Source organism: Anopheles merus, chromosome 2L (assembly GCF_017562075.2).
Source record: "Anopheles merus strain MAF chromosome 2L, AmerM5.1, whole genome shotgun sequence".
Classification (NCBI taxonomy): Eukaryota; Metazoa; Arthropoda; class Insecta; order Diptera; family Culicidae; genus Anopheles; species Anopheles merus.
Window position 1 is genome coordinate 26,070,501 of NC_054083.1, and position 17,230 is coordinate 26,087,730.

Sequence of the window (17,230 nt, forward strand, 5' to 3'; positions counted from 1 at the left end):
CACTCGCACAGACACCAATCCCAATGATACTTCTTTTGTGATGAAAAATCATCCCCGTCTTGACAAAGCGAACCCAACAGCAAGGAAAGAATGCTGTTGTTATGACCAATGGCATCAATCGTAAGCAATTGTTTGTTGTCTGGTGAGGCACCGCAATGCACCCATTCATCTTTAGTGCGCCAGAGAATCCGATCTGTTGCGAGCGATAGAACTAAAACGAACGCAGAAAAAACCCCTTCCGATCAACAGTGCTATGGGAGCCCTATTCATACTAGCTATTCTAGTTCCCTTTTGTCGCTCGCTCCCGTTCCCTTATTCATCCAAACGAGCACCGAGATTTGCAACCGACCCTTACCAGATGGCGACAGCTAGACCCGGTTAGATGGCTGCGATGCCATATCTCGTAGCAACAGTTTCCACCGTGTGCGGCGCATTTGCCAGCAGCAGCACCATCATCGCTCACCCGATCAGCAGCCAGTATTTGAGATAATCATTACCAACGACCATTGCCATCATCACCGTCATTACTATGGTAGTTGGTTGTTGTTGTTGCTATTGTTGTTTTTATTTCGAGCCGTCTTCTGTGACGCCCCTTCGCCCCCTTGTACCGTTCCGTTCCCTGCACGTCGCCAGGAATGGCATTTGATGCTCGGAGAGCGCACCACACTGACAGGCGGTTTCGTGACGATTAATACACCAGTCCCGGATTTTTCATTCCTCATCTCACGCACACCATCGCACGGACGCGAACGCACGTCGAGCTCCGAGGGGATGATGACGGGGCGATGCTGATGATGACGATGATGTTGCTGGTGCTGGTGGTCGATGGTTTTGGGCAACTGTGGACGGGAGAGTGCCACAGTAACGGCCAAGTGAACCCCCTCCCGGGTAGCCATCGTAGTAAACTGCGTTCCGTAGTACATGTGTGCGGTGAGAGAAACGAAAGAGAGTCGCGTGAATGTGATGGAAGGAAGGACGTCCAAGGGGATGTTGTGAGGGTGATTGTGAGAATGCTTCCTTTTTTTTGGTCATTTTTGAATATTTTGTATTCATTGCAAGAAAAACTGGCTTTAGCAAAAAAAACGAACCTTCATTGCTCGCAAGCGAAAGACACTTTTTTTTTTTAAATGAGATACGTGAGTGTGAGCAAGATGCAGCAACACCAGCAACAAATCGGTTGACGGCGTTTGCCTCCTCCTGCAGTTTTCCCGTTGGCGTCAGCGTGCTGTAACAACATCGTGCTTCCAAGGTCCCCAACGGTGCATGTACAGCAGGTGGAAGTTAATAGGGGAGCAGAGGCGGCGGGAAAAGGAGAGACCGAGTAAGAGCGAACCGCTCGCACAACCAGTCGGAATCAAGAGCGGGAATAAATCACACCACGAGATGACGAATACAGCGAGTTGCTCTGCCAGTCCGCGTGTGTATGTGTGTGACTGTGGGAAAACAGATTTTCCTGGCTGAGCAGAAGAGCGAACTAAGGAGAGAGAGAGTGAATATAGAAGAAAGTGAGCGCTTGAGAGAGAGAGAGATCATTACTGTCCGTAACGGCACATAATACATACACGTTTGCATGCGCATTCCATCGGTTTGTATGGATTGGAAAATGAGTGCCGTATGAGACACTCCGGGCACTCAAGCATTGTTTGACAGGTGGTCAAATTTGGCCCATAGTGCGAGTGCCTTTCCTAGTTGCTCTCCGCTTCGCTCGTAGAAGGCTGGGAAATATATGAGAAGCTGTCAAGAGCAGCCCAGACGGGTCGGTCGGTTTGTAAGGATTGCAAAGTGGATGGAATTGGAACCAAAACACATGAGACAAATCGATGCTTTTCTAATCCAACCAAAACTGTTTAACTGTTCGTCCATAGGATTTGGCAAAAATGGTTCCGCAATATATGCATTAATACGGGACTAACCAAATTTGAACGAGACTTTTTGGTATAGTTGTACGAACAAAACAAATTGATTTGTTTGATGAATCTACCACTAAATAAACCAATCTGTTTTTATAAAACTGTGATATAACTGTTGCGTGTTTTAAGTTCTTTTTGATAATAGTTGTATAATTGAATAGCACAAGACCACTTTAAATAAACCCTATCAACTGTAACTTCACATCATTCTCATACATATATGTTTTGATGTAAAAATAAATCTTACACATTCAAGAGACTTTTTTAATTTTTCAATTGACAAAAAAAAGTATCATGTATTCAGTTTGTATGGACATTGATTTCTTCCATTGATTAGGTGAGCGTTGAATATGCAGCATGGTACGTTTTTTAAACTTTAGATTCCAATTGACCGCATTTTCTTCCAACAAATGTTCAACCCACCACACAGTAACACTTCGCGTGCACAGTCTACGCTTTTCCTTCTCACGCGCTCCACCGCAAGGCTGTGGGGCGACCTGTTGGTAACGCTGTATGCGTGTCTGACACACCGAGTGGTGCCAGCCCCGTTCCCACGTCGTTCGGGCCGCACGCGATTACCATGAGAGCCCGAGAGCATCTTGAGCGGGCAGTTGTTTTCCCAGCCTTCCCGTGATTTTCCCACACTTACTCCTGCGTGAGCGTTAGTGTGCGTGTGTTTGTGTGTAGGCAAAACTCGTGCACTCGAGAGTGAGAGAGAGCGAGAGAGCGAGAGAGACAGAGCGAGAGCAACGGGCTGAGAGCATCTCCAAGCAACCACGCAACCTGCCACTGTAGGTGTGAGCGCGTTCGGTCGCTCGGTGATGATGAGGTCTTGCCTGGGTGCGGATGGTGCACACCGAGCGATGTGAGCGAGCGAGCGAGCGAGCGAGAGGTGGGGTAGAATTTTTCCTTCGCTTTGGCGAGCGAATTTTTCCACCGTGCGCTTCAGTTGGATCAAATTTATGCACCCGTTCGGTATCATCCCGTGCGAGCGCGTCCGTGTGCCGCGTACTGACAAGGGGGACAACCAAAAAAAAAAAGTACAACAAAAACACACAGTGACAACAACAGTAGCAACAACAGCAACAAAAACCATCTCACACACGCACACCCCCACCCTCCACCTCGTGCCGTTTTTGTTCGCCCGGAGGCCAACGGTTTGAAAACGGTCAGCATAGTGCACGACGAGACCAGGGCTGGCAGGGCGCAGCGAGGTGGTTCATCATTTCCTCGCTTCGCTCCCTTCCCTAAAACCAGCCACCCCCTGTCCCCCCCGTTTGCCCTGTTTGCCTTATCAAGGCTGTGTGTGGTTTTGTGAGTGTGTGTTCGGTGATCACGGCAATGGTGTTTGGTGAATCGAAGTAGGCAGTAGCTCCGTCCATACGAAACCATTGATCAGTTCCAGATTGTGTGCAGAACGGTGAAGAAAAGAAATTTGCCAACAGAGAGCATAAAAAAGTGTGCACGTGTTTGTGTGTGTGTTGAATTTAGAAAAGACCCCTTCTCAGCGAGAAAAGGTGGCTGGGAGTGCGTGCGAATGTTCACAGGTGCCCTTTGGCTGACCTAACCAGTAGCGGCGGGTGAGAGCGAGAGTAGAGCTAGTGCAAAATAAAGGAAAAAAAATCAAAGAAAACTCCGTCGCACAAAAAAAAAACAGTAGAAGTACATCAACAAACAAGGAAAATTCCGAAACAAAAGTGTCAAAGTTTTCCTTACATTCAACGTGAAGTGGCGATTGAAAGCAGAAGGGGGGAAAAATCGCTGAAGAATTGTCACTTCTTTGATCACCTTCCTTTACCCATGTGGACCGTGTGTGCTTGTTCTAGCAGGTGGCAAAAGATGGTGCCGAACCGAACCGACATTTCCCTTACCATGCGTACACACACATACACATACCAAGCAGCAGAAGCCTATGCAAAATTTCACCCGAGGAAAGCGAAAGCGACTATCGACGCTGAGAGTGAAACCGAGTGGCATCCTCCCCAGTGGCGCCCGATGGTGTAGTGGTGACTCTTACAAGTTGTCCCCGTCCGTCCGGCTGTGCAGCATCCCGAAGCGCGGTTGTGTGTGTGTGTGTGTGTATGTATGTGTGTGTATGTGTATGGGAAGGATATTGGCAAAGGCTCGCACACCTGTTTCGCTGCTGCACCACTCTACTCGTGGCGCCAGCTGGCGCACATTTTCACCGTTTTTTTGCTCCCCGCATCCTTCCGTGTTCGTATGTGTAGGAGTGTGTGTGTATGTGTGTGTGTGGGCTTCATGGTATCCTGTTGGCCAAAAGTCACCCTGGTTTGTGTGTGTGTGTATGGGCTGGCCCCGCGTTCGATTGCGAATTCATTTCCCATTTTTGCCAGGAGCATCCTGCCCGTGACCAAAAATACGCAAGCAATGTGAAATATTCATTCGTGTCGGCAAACGAACCCATCCTGAAACCAGTCCTGACGCCGGACTACATTCTGGCGCTGCTGCTGCTGCTGCTGCTACATAAATTATCTCATTTCGTCTCACCCGAACGCGCTGCTAGGCATCGCTCGCTCGCTCTTGTGTCGCTCTCACTTTCGGGGTCGCTCCGTTGCTGCAAATCTTGCTTCCTCCGGGAAGCAACTGTGTGCCCAGAAAGGATGTCGTGGAAGCCTTATCAAGCGCGGAGGATCTTCTTTTGGGTGGGATTGTGTGTGTCTTCCCACTTATGCTTCTTTTTTGGGGGAAAAAAAACCTTTTCAACCAAACAGCAAACCGATGCGGGGAAGATTTATTGAACGTGTGGTTGTGTGCGTGCACTGCGTGGAGCAAGAGAGGGCAAAAAGGTGAGAGAAAGCGTGTGGCTGGAACGCGTGTGGCTAGACCGTGAAAGAGAGTTGGGAGTTTTATTCCCAAACCCCTCAAACCAGTGGTAGTCGCAGAAGCATCCTTTCGAAGGAAAAACACGATCCAATCTGGTACGCTTCCATTTTGGTCAGGTCTAAATCGTAAGCTAGTGCAGCTAGCCCCGGCAAGGCTAGCAGGGGCCAACTGTTTTGGGGGATAGTGTGGGGAGGTTGTATTTTTTGTAAGGCACTGTACTGTCGCCACTCGATTGGCGACTTTGGTGGCGTCATCGTACCCATCCGAAGTTGCTTGCCTGTTGAAGCCTGTATAAAGGATTTTTTTTCTCATTGGATGTGCTTTTCGAAGCAAAAATAACCACAAAAATGTTCTTTTCCTAAAACAAACTTCATTCGTGCAAGGGTCGTGCGCTATTTTAACCTTTTAAATGAAAAGCACTAGGCGCCTCCACGCCTGGGCATGCCGGGCGCGGGTAACCCTAATTACTTCATCGCTTCTGCTTCGGGAAATTGCTCTGGGAAATTAATTGAAGCAACTGGATTGTGACGGTGGCACAGGGGAAGCACGGTATGGAAATCAACCGAACGCCGCCACATCGGGCAGAAGGCGACGGCGCCATCGACCTTTTCCACTGCGTCCAATCGCAATGGGTGTGTGTGTGTGTGTGTGTGTAGTGACCGATTGGTGTTAAATGGTGGGCTCCGTTTCCTTCGGTCTGAGGCTTGCCATCAGTGAAATTCATCCTTGGCAGTGCGTACTTACGTCTGTGTGGTTGTGTGAGTGTGTGTATGTGTATGTTTCCTTACTTATTCATGTGTTTGTGTGCGTTCCTAAGGTCTTATTACCGTGTTCGTAGCCGGCACACGTGAAGGACGTTGTAAGCCTCTGGTAGGGGAAAAGAAAGAGGAACAGTGGCTCGTAAGGAGGGCGTCTATACACACAAACAAACACATATATACAGTCATTCTAACGGCAGTCGACACCATCAAGTGGCACGGGTTTATGAAAACAGGTTAAAGCTATTAGCAAAGGCAGGAAAACGCTCCACGCAGAAAGGGGAAAACACACACATTGGGGTGGTTGGTGGAAAGTACCATCGATTGGATTGAATGGAAAAAAAATATCAAAAAAAGTTGTGAAACAAAAGAAACAAAACAGCTTTAGGAAAAAAAAACAAAACCACAGAGAGAGGAAAAACTAAAAGAAATGTGATAGAAAAATCAAACTTGAAGTAACAAAAACACGCAACAAACACACACCACAAAGACGCCAGACGTGCAGTACAAGCAATAATAATTACTATTGATCCACAAGTGGAACTAAATAGACATTAGCAAAAGAGCTGGTGGGTAGGAAAAGCCTTGCAAAAAAAAAAAGAAGATCAGAAAAGTCTTGCTCAAGGCCTCCAGCTGGTCGCGCAAGGGCGCTAAAGCTTCTTACGGAACGTGCGTAACGTGCATAACAAATTACTCGCTCTGCTTCTTTCTCTCTCTCTCTCTCTCTCTTTGTGTGGTTCAGTGTGTGTGTGTGTATCGGAAAACGGGTTAGAAATGAACAACCTAGAAACAAGCTGGCAAAAGTTATAATCCCATTCTTGTTTCTTCTTTCTCGATTGCTTCTTCGAAAGGTATCGTCTCGTGTGAAACTGGGAAAACTACTTACATAGTGTTGTTAATATTGTGTGTGTGTGAGTGTGTATGTGCGTTTTTCTGTGAGAACGTGTTTGTAAGAGTGTTTCGATGCGTGTGTTGTATGTGCTTCAAGGTGTTTGTGCTGTGTGCGTGTGGGTATAAAGTGATGGCAAAGTGCGTACGGTGAAGCCTTCGTTTTCGCGTGTACACAAATGGCACTACTCCAAAGTTCGATCGTTACTACGACAGAAGCAGAGGCAACAGCAGCGTAGTGGTGGTGGCCGTAGTAGGCGACTTAGCGGCTAGTGTGTATGCACAATTGGTCACACAATTGCATTGTAATTGCTGCCGTACGCGTCTCGTAGTTTACGCCGTGCAAGGAAAAGTGTCATTTAAGTCATTGAATATTTTGCGTCTACTGGTTGCAGCTTGAAAGGTAAGCAATACAGCTAGAAATAATCAAACTTTCAAAGTTAAACTACTTAAAACTATCAATTATTTGTTGCTGTTACCATGTCTTTTTGAATTTTCTTGATCAAATGATTTCACCCAACAAAGCGCTGCCGAAGCGTGATGGGCGTTTGATGCCGATCATTTCGTCTCGCTGATCTCGGGCAAAAATCGAGGCAAAAAACGAACAACAGAAAAAGAGTTTTTGCTCGAATCCCCGTCCCCGACCGGTGCGTAGAGGTGCGTGGTAGTGCGGGAAGGTGCGTGATGTTAAAAATAAGAATAAATCTAATCACCCTCCCCTCTCCGATCTGGCCCGTCTCTCGCTACTTGTGACCCTCAAAAAAGCATTTATCCCTTTCGATTAACGGCCAACCAACCCGACCCATACACACACACACACAAACACACACAGACAGCGACCGCATGAGGGTCGAAACCGGGACGGGTTTCACTTACACACATGCGGTCAATTCTGCCGGTGGCGGTTGACCTCCTCCGGTCGATTTCGTTTCGGTTTATGTGTTCTGGCCCCCACAACGGTATCGTTGTCGCTGCTTTCTTGCTTACCGCCCTCCGCTCTTATGCTAACGAGAACGAAAATGCTATAATCGTCAGACCGATTAACGGAATCGTATTTTAAGAGACGATCCATGTTGGATTAAGAGAGAGAGAGAAAGAGAGAAGGAGAACGTTAAAATGGATTTCACTACAAACGCTGTTTTAACCAATGTTTTAGAACGAACCAGGTTTTAAAAAGAGCGTCGCTAGAGCGCTGGTTTACATCAACTTCAATGTCAATGTCAATCTTCTGCCCATTTATGGCAGCTCCAAAACGATACGTTTGCATTTTGAGACGAAATAATTTTAATTGTTTTGTCCATTTTCCTCCCTTTAGCGCCTCCGCTAAAGAAGATGGCAATTTGGTGGAGAGTTTGCCAAAACGTAGTGATAACAATAAATTAATGCCACATTTTACGACGTAATTAACCCTGGCTTCTGGTATGCAATTAATTTTTGCCACCGTCGCTGTGCAACACGGCGCGCAAGTTCAGTGTTTTACGATCGCGGACGAGTACCTTTCCCGACAGTGAGGATGTGGCTGTAGCATGCCGCGGCCCACAGGTACGCAGGGCAATCAAAAGTTGACATTAAAAATCGAAGACGAGTTTGACACTGGGTTCAGTAACATCGTTGAGAACAAAAAGTGGGGTGGTTGTTCGATTTTGGATTGGTATTTAACGTAGCGTTGTAACTATTTGGGGGCTTTTTGGATGCTTCACAAACATTGTATGGTAAAAACAGCAATGAAGTAATAGTCGTACTCGCTAAATTTTGCCACTGACTCAACCATTTTTATCTTTGAAACAATACATTTTGACAACGTGTCACACTTTTTATCTCAAAAACAACAACTTTAACAGCGCGTCACAATTTTTGGCTCATAGGAACCAATTTCTGTATCATTGACATAAGATTTTTCTCTTAAGCATCAATATTTTATCTAAAGCAATCTAAAATAATTAATCGAAGCTTCACTTAATTTGTTTGTGAATCTGTGTGTTTTTAAATAAGCCTACTTAAGTCACATAACTCACTCATCGACTAAATTTGAATTTGTACGCTGGTTATGTTATATTTAAATACAATGAAAAAAAATGTTGTGCAGTATAAGGTAAGAACAGTGCCTTGAACACTTATTAATTTTCATTCGTTTTTTTACTAAAAACACAGAAACTGCGGTATGTTTTGTTGTGTTTTAATAAACCGTTTTTAGTCAAACTACGAAAAGTTTCACATTCTGGAAATTTGGCAATTTTTTCATTGAAATGCTCTCTGCACGGCCCTTGAACATGTTGCTTTTTAATTTTAGATATTTGCCATGATGTACTAGAATAAATTAAAAATGTTTCTGATTCATAGTAGGCCCTGGTGCCACAGTATATTAATATTGTCTGTCAATTAATTCACCACCAGAGTTACTCTAAACAGTATTTGTTCAAATCGAGAGCAGTCTTTTTTCTTCGAAAAATCCTATTGATCGCGTCTATGTGCCTTGAAATACATCGGAATCCATTGTGGAAGTAGTTATTCATGTGAAAATAACAGTTTTTATATTGTTTTTAATACTGGACAGCCGAGGTAAATTGTGATTAATTGTATAAAAATATGATTTTATACAGTGATAATAACAAGAAAACAACGATATTTTAAGAAGTATGTGTGGCTTGATGGCCGTACGTAGCAGTTCTTCAGTTCTATCTACGAATCCAAGGATTAGGATTAATAGGATTCCTTCACTCGGAATTGGATGTCCGGTGCTTTAAATAAGTAAAAACTAAAAAGGTGTAGTGTGAATTTGAAGATATTAAAGAAAATTTAGAGGCCGCCAGGAATTCGAATCAAAACGTCCGTAATTTGAAACATGGGCTCAACACTGTCCGAAGTATGAATCAAAATATCGTTTCAATAATATTCATTTTCTGCAGTGTTTCGAATCTAATATAATCTAATTCTACATTTATTGAAATTTTTTTTTCTTCAATTGTAGAAAGTTTGATGTAGTAAAGGGAGCTATAAATAGTTTTGGTCGATTATCATTGAATGAGTTGGAAAAAAAATGCTTAAAATGCTTCACTTGTCCGTAATTCGAAGCAATACGGTAGCATAGCAAACGTAGAAATTCTGTTTTAATATCTTGTAAAATTATCATGGTCTCTATTTCAGAGCAAATTTGTTTATTCACATGCAAACATATGACCTTTCAACAAGAAAATTGATGCATTTTGTCTCAAACTGATGTCTAAGAGTCAGAAATTAACGGCAACAATCGTAAATAAACAACAGTTGTTATACAGAAAGCTGTGTTTGGAAAAATATAAAAACACATAAAGAATTCTCATCAATGTATGTTGAATATATCTGAATATATAAAGTTTTGATCGGTTGAATAATCATATTATTCCGCTTTTATGACAGACATATAAGAGATGGATTTGTTATTCAATAATGAGACATACAACATGAAGAGTTAAAAAAATGTGTAGCACTTACATTTTTAAATAATCTCCACGGCTCTACAAAGAAGCCAAAAAAAAACGATGGCAAAATATTACCATTTTCACGATTGAATTGCATCCTTGAATGAATCATTCACATGAATAACGAATCGCCACCGAGCAAAACAAACAACGCTAATTGCTGCCAACTTTTCGGGCAGCATCTCAATCGTGAAGCTCACGGTCGCTGGCCAACCGTCCAACATCAACACCTGGCCCGTGCACGTCAACCACGGTCGGTCTGGTTTGTCCTGCCCCCCTGACTGCCTCTACCCCCCCCCCCCCCCCCCGGGAGCACAATCGGCAAAATAAATGCCCGCAAACAGGCCGACCGCACGCCTAATCGGCCCCTTAATAGATACATCTTGTGGCAGATTGTTGGCAACCGAACCCGAAGGGTGGTGATTTCAATTCAATACACCACCCGTTTGCCCATGTCCTGTGGTCGTGCCAAAAGGGGTGGGGGGGCTAAACACTACGTCGTCACCCACCCGAGAACCCCGAAGAACCGATCTGCCAATAAATACACCGGCCAACCAACGGTCGGTAACGGTTGCCAAGAAAGGCAAAGCCCCCGGTGTCGACCAGAATCGGCACCATAACCTCAACACGAACACACACACATGTACAAACACAAACTCATGCGTCCATTGTGGGCAACCGGAACTGGTGGTGGTGTGTCACGGTTCGGAAAGCAAACCGCACAACGATCCGAATGCAACCTGTTGTGTTCTCATAATCCATGACTTAATAATGAACGGTCGCATCCCGGAAACGATTCCACCTCGGATTGTGGATGTTTGAAAAAGAAAAAAAAAAGAAAGATGCGAAACACCGACCAGGCACCACAACTCACAATTCCCAGTGCCGTCCCATTCTGCAGAACTGGTGATACCTTTGCCACGTCACGAGAGAGTGATTAAGCATGCCAATGCGAGGGCGAGTTTTTACGATAAAATTTCCGTTGATCATCGTGCGACAAGTGCGGTTCCATCTCAAACCCTTGGCTGCCAGTACATTATGCTGTTGCTTATGCCAATGCATGGGGCTCCCGACACTTGGCTCGGTGCCCTCCGATGCTCGAGCCTGCCCTGACGTGGGTCCCGCAGGGAATTGTGCCAGCCCAAAACCATGTGGGAAAATGCTCACACGGGGCGCGCACTTGTGGTTCGATCGTTTCCGGCAGCAACAGACGATGTTTCACATTGGAGCGTTTTTTGGGCGTGTGAAAATTTGAGCCAACAGTCGTCCGGGGAGGCTTGAGGTTTTAAATGCAACTGGTAGACAACGTTTTTGTGCTGCTGGTGCGTGTTTATGTGTCTGACGGGCGAGATCAATTTTGGGACATAATGTGCAACAGTTCAATAGGGATGAGAGTCACATTGGGTTTATACGAGAATGGGGTGGTGATATTGAGCTTTTGTTTATCGATATGCATCAAAAGTTCTTCATATTCAACTCGAATATAGGTATAGTTCAGTACTGCTTATACGCTCATAAGTATCTCTTAGTCATTTGTTCTAACTTAATTTGTGCAACAACAGCAGCAGTAAACTAGTATAAAAAAAAAGATTTTCCGATGCTTAGTCGTTGACTTCTTATGGAAGTTTGCCCTAGACTTAAATAACAAAATAAAAATTTATAAGATTGTAAGACAAGCACTAAGGATATTTTGCAATATTTATTATCCTTGTTTACAGAGCACAAAATTCTACTAGAAAATATATGTTACTACAATACACTTTTCTACAAGGGTAGAGGACGTTGAATCACCGACAAACCGACGTGACACTGGTGTTACAAAAGTGTCCCACACGAAAGTACTGTCATTTACCAGTGAGGCGAACACTTCTGTCAAAGTAAGCTCTGTTCACTGCTGCTTCGATGTAAACAATTTTTCTAAATACAAATTACGAAGGAAGTGTGAGGCAAGATTTTGTAAGAATTATTGGAAAAAACACCCAGGAAAATCATTTTATAAGTTTCTAAATCAATGCAAAAGATGTGAGAAGTACATAAAACAATACGCAATGGAATTTGCAAAGAAAAACAAAAAGGGGATTTAGCAGTTTCTTCTCTGTGTCAGTGTAGTAAGCGAATCATTATAGAGATGGCGCTAGTGTTTAACGTATTTTCATTTGAAATAAGGAGACAACTTTTGAAGCTCATTTTGTTCGAAGTGTCACGTCGGTTTGTCGGTGGTTGAATAGCATTAGCCGAATCTTTGTCTATCAATCCAAGCAATCCACCGCTGGATGGAAATCAAGAAACTTTGCCAACAATATTTTGACAGTAGCAAGTGATGTACCCTGTGATTGGAATCTCGGTATCATCAACCTCATATACAAGAAGGGGCAACAACTACAGGGGTATTACGGTGTTGAATACCGTCTATAAAATATTCTCCCTGATCCTTCAGGATAGTCTTGTCCCTCACGTCAAACAGATAGTTGAAAACTATCAAAGAGGATTCCGAAACGGAAAATCAACCACTGATCAGATCTTCACCATGCGGCAGATCTTGGAGAAGATGGCTGGATACAGACACGACACATACCATCTCTTCATTGACTTCAAAGCCGCATATGATAGCATAGCCAGGGTAAAACTGTATGACGCTATGAGCTCTTTTGGAATCCCGGCCAAACTGATAAGGCTAGTTAGAATGACAATGACCAACGTCACATGCCAGGTGAGTGTGGATGGAAAACTCTCAGGACCTTTTGTTACCACCAAAGGTCTGCGCCAGGGGGACGGGCTTGCCTGTCTCCTATTCAACTTGGCGCTAGAGAGGGCCATCCGCGACTCGAGGGTGGAGACTACGGGAACCATCTTCTATAAGTCAACCCAGATCCTAGCATACGCTGATAATATAGACATCATTGGTCTGCGGCTCTCCTATGTAGCAGAAGCCTACCAAGGGATGGAGCAGGCGGCAGGGAACCTCGGACTGCAGATAAACGAGACAAAGACCAAACTGACGGTGGCAACATCAGCGGATCTACCAATAAATAATCCGAATCTACGTAGGCGTGACGTGCAGATAGGTGAACGCACTTTTGAAGTCGTCCCACAATTCACCTATCTGGGGTCAAAGGTCAGCAACGACAACATCATGGAAGCTTATTTGTGCGCAAGGATGCTGGCTGCCAACTGGTCTACAGCCTGGAAAATCAGTTCACCTCAAAGAACCTGTCGCGACGGACGAAGCTGGGATTTAATTCTCATTCATTTATTCGTGATATAAGTCATTGCAATACATTAAATTGTTTTATTGTCACATATAATTCTTATAATTTTGATGAAGTCTGTTAATATTCAGCAAATGATGTCCAGCAAAAAAATCAAATTATGCCAACATTAAAAAAAAATCTTCCTTTCCACTGTTTCAAACTCGCGCCAGAACAACGAGCGACACAAAAAAACACACCTTCATGCGATAATTATGAAGAGATTAGCATTATGACACCGGCATAATTGCCACCTGTAATTGTCTCGCACCTATTACAACCCACCCATTAGCAAACAACAAACATCTTAAAACGAAAGCGTTCAATATAGCACGAGCAAAACAGCACCAAAACACACAAAAAACGAAGCAAACCACAGACTCAAGAGATTCTCACTCGGTGCGTAATGAGTATGAGGGAAAAAACGAAAAAGCGAACCAAAACTGATCGTCGCCGCTTATTTGCGCATTGTCACACTTGCGCTTTTTTGTTTTGTTGCCTCCTCAGTCCCTCTTTCTCGTTACGTGCGCGAACCGTTCTGTCGACAGGTTTTCCACTTCCCGGTTCTGACACATCTCCCGCTGGGGGTGAGTTTTTTTTGTTGTGCTCTCACTTTTTGTACGGCTGTTCAACCCAAAGTAGTAGTGGAGGAGCAGATCGAAGCCGCAGCGCAGAGCGGACACAGTAGTGCGGCTTGTTTCCAATATTTATACAACAGTTTGGTTATTTCTCCGCGGGGTTCCGTCTGTTTGTTCCACTCGCAGCGCATGGGGTCCAACACATTGGAGGACCAGGGGAGGAGGGAAAGTGTGGGAGGGGTGGAGGCGATTCCACATTTGCAGCAAACGGAATGACGCTGCGCTGGCCGTGCTTTCTCTCCCGGGCCCTGGGTGCGGGCGTAAGAGAAGTTTGTTTCATTTATCTTGCCTGATGGATGGAAAAGACAAACGTGCGGCGGCCTCTCGTGGCGTATTTTCCCAATCGGCTTAAGATTTGGGAGCGCCTGGCGAGGGAGGCAGAAGGGTGATGGTGCGGCAGGAGACAGATGAATGTTCACCAACCGAGCAAATATTATGTTTTCACCCCTTCTGACGGTGATGGTGGTGTATGCCAGCCGTATTGTGCAATGGGAGTTCACCAGCGTGCACACACACACACACACACTGACTTCTCCTGGTCCCACACACGCTCTCTCCTTTTCCCTTTCAGCATTGCTTGAGTAAAAATCATCATGTTAAAAATAAAAACCCTTCTGTTCAATTTCGATCCTGCCAACAATTATCACATGCGCCTTCCACCTACTTGCCTTTCGTTATCATATTCGCCATACACATACACACGCAAGCACACACACACACACATACACAACGCGAGATCACGCAACATTCCACCCCGTTTATTACGAAGCCGATTTTTATGAAGTCTTTATTTACGTTACTATTTAATGTGCGCTGGCATTCGGTGTGCCGTTTGGGCCGCTTTTGCCGTTTCTTCGTTTTGCTTGCATCCCCGATGGGATAGGCGCGGCGAGTTTCTTTCGAATGTTTTGCACCGACGACGTTTTTCCCATGGACGATGCTGGTGTGACGACGGTTGGAGCGCGATTGTGGCGGTTTTGCGTTCCGTAGCTCGTGAGCCGCCCGCGAACGTCCGCTTTGCCGCTAAAGACGTGTTTAAAAGCCTCACACACTACAAACGGCAACAAAAATGAGTATAATAATAAGAATTCAACGATTTTGTTGCTTCTTTACCCTTTCTTTGCTGCCGCGTGACGTCGTTTTCACGGTGGGGAATTTTTTTTTGTGTGTGTGGACGCATTTGTCGACACGTTTTTGTTGAGAAAATAAATGATATGACAACGCTGCTTCCATGCCACCTGGTGGTCGGATGGGCGTGCGGACGGGACAGAATTGCAGCGTGTAAAGTACGCAAAGTGTTAAGTACGTCAGATGTCAATTATTGCTTACTAAGCGGTGCGCCATCGACGCAATTGCGGTTGCTTCGGGAACGAGGAGATAAATAAAAATGAAAAGCATTGTTTTTGAGAAAGGATTACGTGGGACGTTTGTTCTTTAACTTTCGCTCAAATTCACGTCAGAAAATGTAGGAAAAAAGGGAGACAAGATTAGAAATGAGATTGGATTATTAAAAATACAACAAATATCATTTTGTTTGGACAAGTGACGTACTGTTTTTACTCATTTTCAAAAAAAGCTTTTTGATCTGAATATTCAAATAAGTTTTCTGTTATAGGTTTAACATCGAATTTGTATGCAGAAGTGACATGTCAGAGCGATCAAAAAAGCAGATATCAATTGGATATCGACTGATTTTCTACATCCGAAGTACCGTTATGCTACAAATTACGAACAGCTTCAAATTCCGGTCATGCGGCATGTTTTTATAGAATTGCTTCATCCAGTCCCTGGTCATACAAATTGTTAATCTTTTTATAATTGCCATGATGTGCTAGATTATAATAAAAATGTGTCTGACCCCTATTAGGTCCTGATGCTTCAGTAAATAAATATTTTCTGTCGGTCAGTTCACCGTCAGAGGCATTATTGGTAGTTTTACTGCAAACCCACACTAGTGTTATTTCTTCGATAATTCCTATTAGTCGCATCCACTTGCATTGAAAAAAAAATCAAAATCAATTGTGGAAGTAGTTGTCAGCGTAAAAACAATAGTGTTTTATCATATTGTGCTCTGAATTTAATCAAAACAAGTAATTAATACTGTCCGGAACTTGGAGCAATATAATATATAAATCTTGATTTTCTTGATCCGGACATTCGAAGTTAATTGAGATGAATTGCATAAAATACGTTTTTTGACAATGATAGTAACTTGAATAAATATTTAGTGATAATAATAAAACAAAGATATTTGAAGATAGCCCAATGCTGTTGTCAGTAAGACCGTCACCTTGTCGATCCAGGAGGACAATGACCCTCAGGATTTGTTATCCGGACGTAAATATAAGTTTAAAACAAAAAAGATACAGTGTTTGTGTTAACATGAAGATTAAAAATGAAATTTTGAGGCTACCCGGAATATGAATCAAAACGTCCGTAATTTGAAACATGATGTTGAAACTGTCCGGAATATTAATCAAAATATTATTGCAGTTGCATGAGTTTTTGCAGCGTTTCAAGTAAAATTATTGGAAATCCTAATTTTTTTTCTCAATTGTGGAAGGTTTGCTTCAGTAAAATGAGTTATGCTGGGGTATGATGAATTAAGTATGAATTAGTAAGAAATTGTTACATGTCAAAAATGCCTCAACTGTCCGTAATTCGAAGCAGTACGGTACTTCATGCAAATGATACAGTACTTGTGCAAATGTTACAGCAATTACGTAATTAAAAAAAAAAATCTTTAAAAATCTGTTAAACGCAGGTTTATTAAACTAGCTATGAATTTTCCACTTTTGAGAGGATTTAATTTTATGCCAAGCTATAGGGATTGTTATTTGTCATTAGGTCATCAAACGCTTGAATATCGTCACAAATTAATTCAAAGGGTGTTTATCAGCAAATTTTTAAATAATGAATTGGATGCACCTTCTCTATTAGGAATGCTTAATATTAATGCACCTACCAGAACACTTCGATCGCGCAATTTACTAAATACCGTACCCAGAAGCACTCTTTATGGAACTAACGATTATTTATTATCTATGAGAAGGCAACTTAACGACTAATCTAATCTTAATCTTAAACTTAATCTCTCGACTGATTCGTATAAGAGAAGCCTTCTATTACTTTTCAAGAGTACTTTTCGGTGATAATAGTCGTAGATATTGGGATAGTATAAAAGTTAAAAAGAAGATAGTTTCAACAGTTTTAGTTGTCGTAGAACAAATATGTAGGGCAATTATACGAATAAATAAATACATAAAAATCCTTAACAAATATGTTAAATTCTTAAACTCCAACAGTTGCCACTATTTAAAACTATTCGTATTTTTTGTTGTATTTTTTTTGAAAAAATCTAATACTTATAAATTATAATAACACATGACAAACTTTGCACAGGATTACTTGTACCTGATTACATGTAAAAAGCTTTAAACGTTTTTCATTTTTTGCTTTTAAGAGATTTACATTATAATACTCTCA

The 17,230-nt window shown here is 43.1% G+C and overlaps 1 protein-coding gene across 6 annotated transcripts in view; it reads left to right on the forward strand.

Annotated features, from left to right (window-relative positions):
* The first annotated feature begins 2,862 nt into the window (after positions 1-2,862).
* LOC121594942 (potassium voltage-gated channel protein Shal) overlaps positions 2,863-17,230 on the forward strand; it is a 121,178-nt gene continuing 106,810 nt past the window's right edge. For 2 of the 6 annotated variants that reach the window (XM_041918804.1, XM_041918810.1), the window contains exons 1-2: positions 2,865-3,078; positions 6,364-6,803. The gene's annotated coding sequence lies outside the window, so the exon portion shown is untranslated. Of the gene's footprint in view, positions 3,079-3,132; positions 3,272-3,466; positions 3,491-3,570; positions 3,573-6,363; positions 6,804-17,230 lie in introns of those variants that run through there. The other 4 variants (XM_041918808.1, XM_041918805.1, XM_041918807.1 and 1 more) reach the window with 4 other exon arrangements.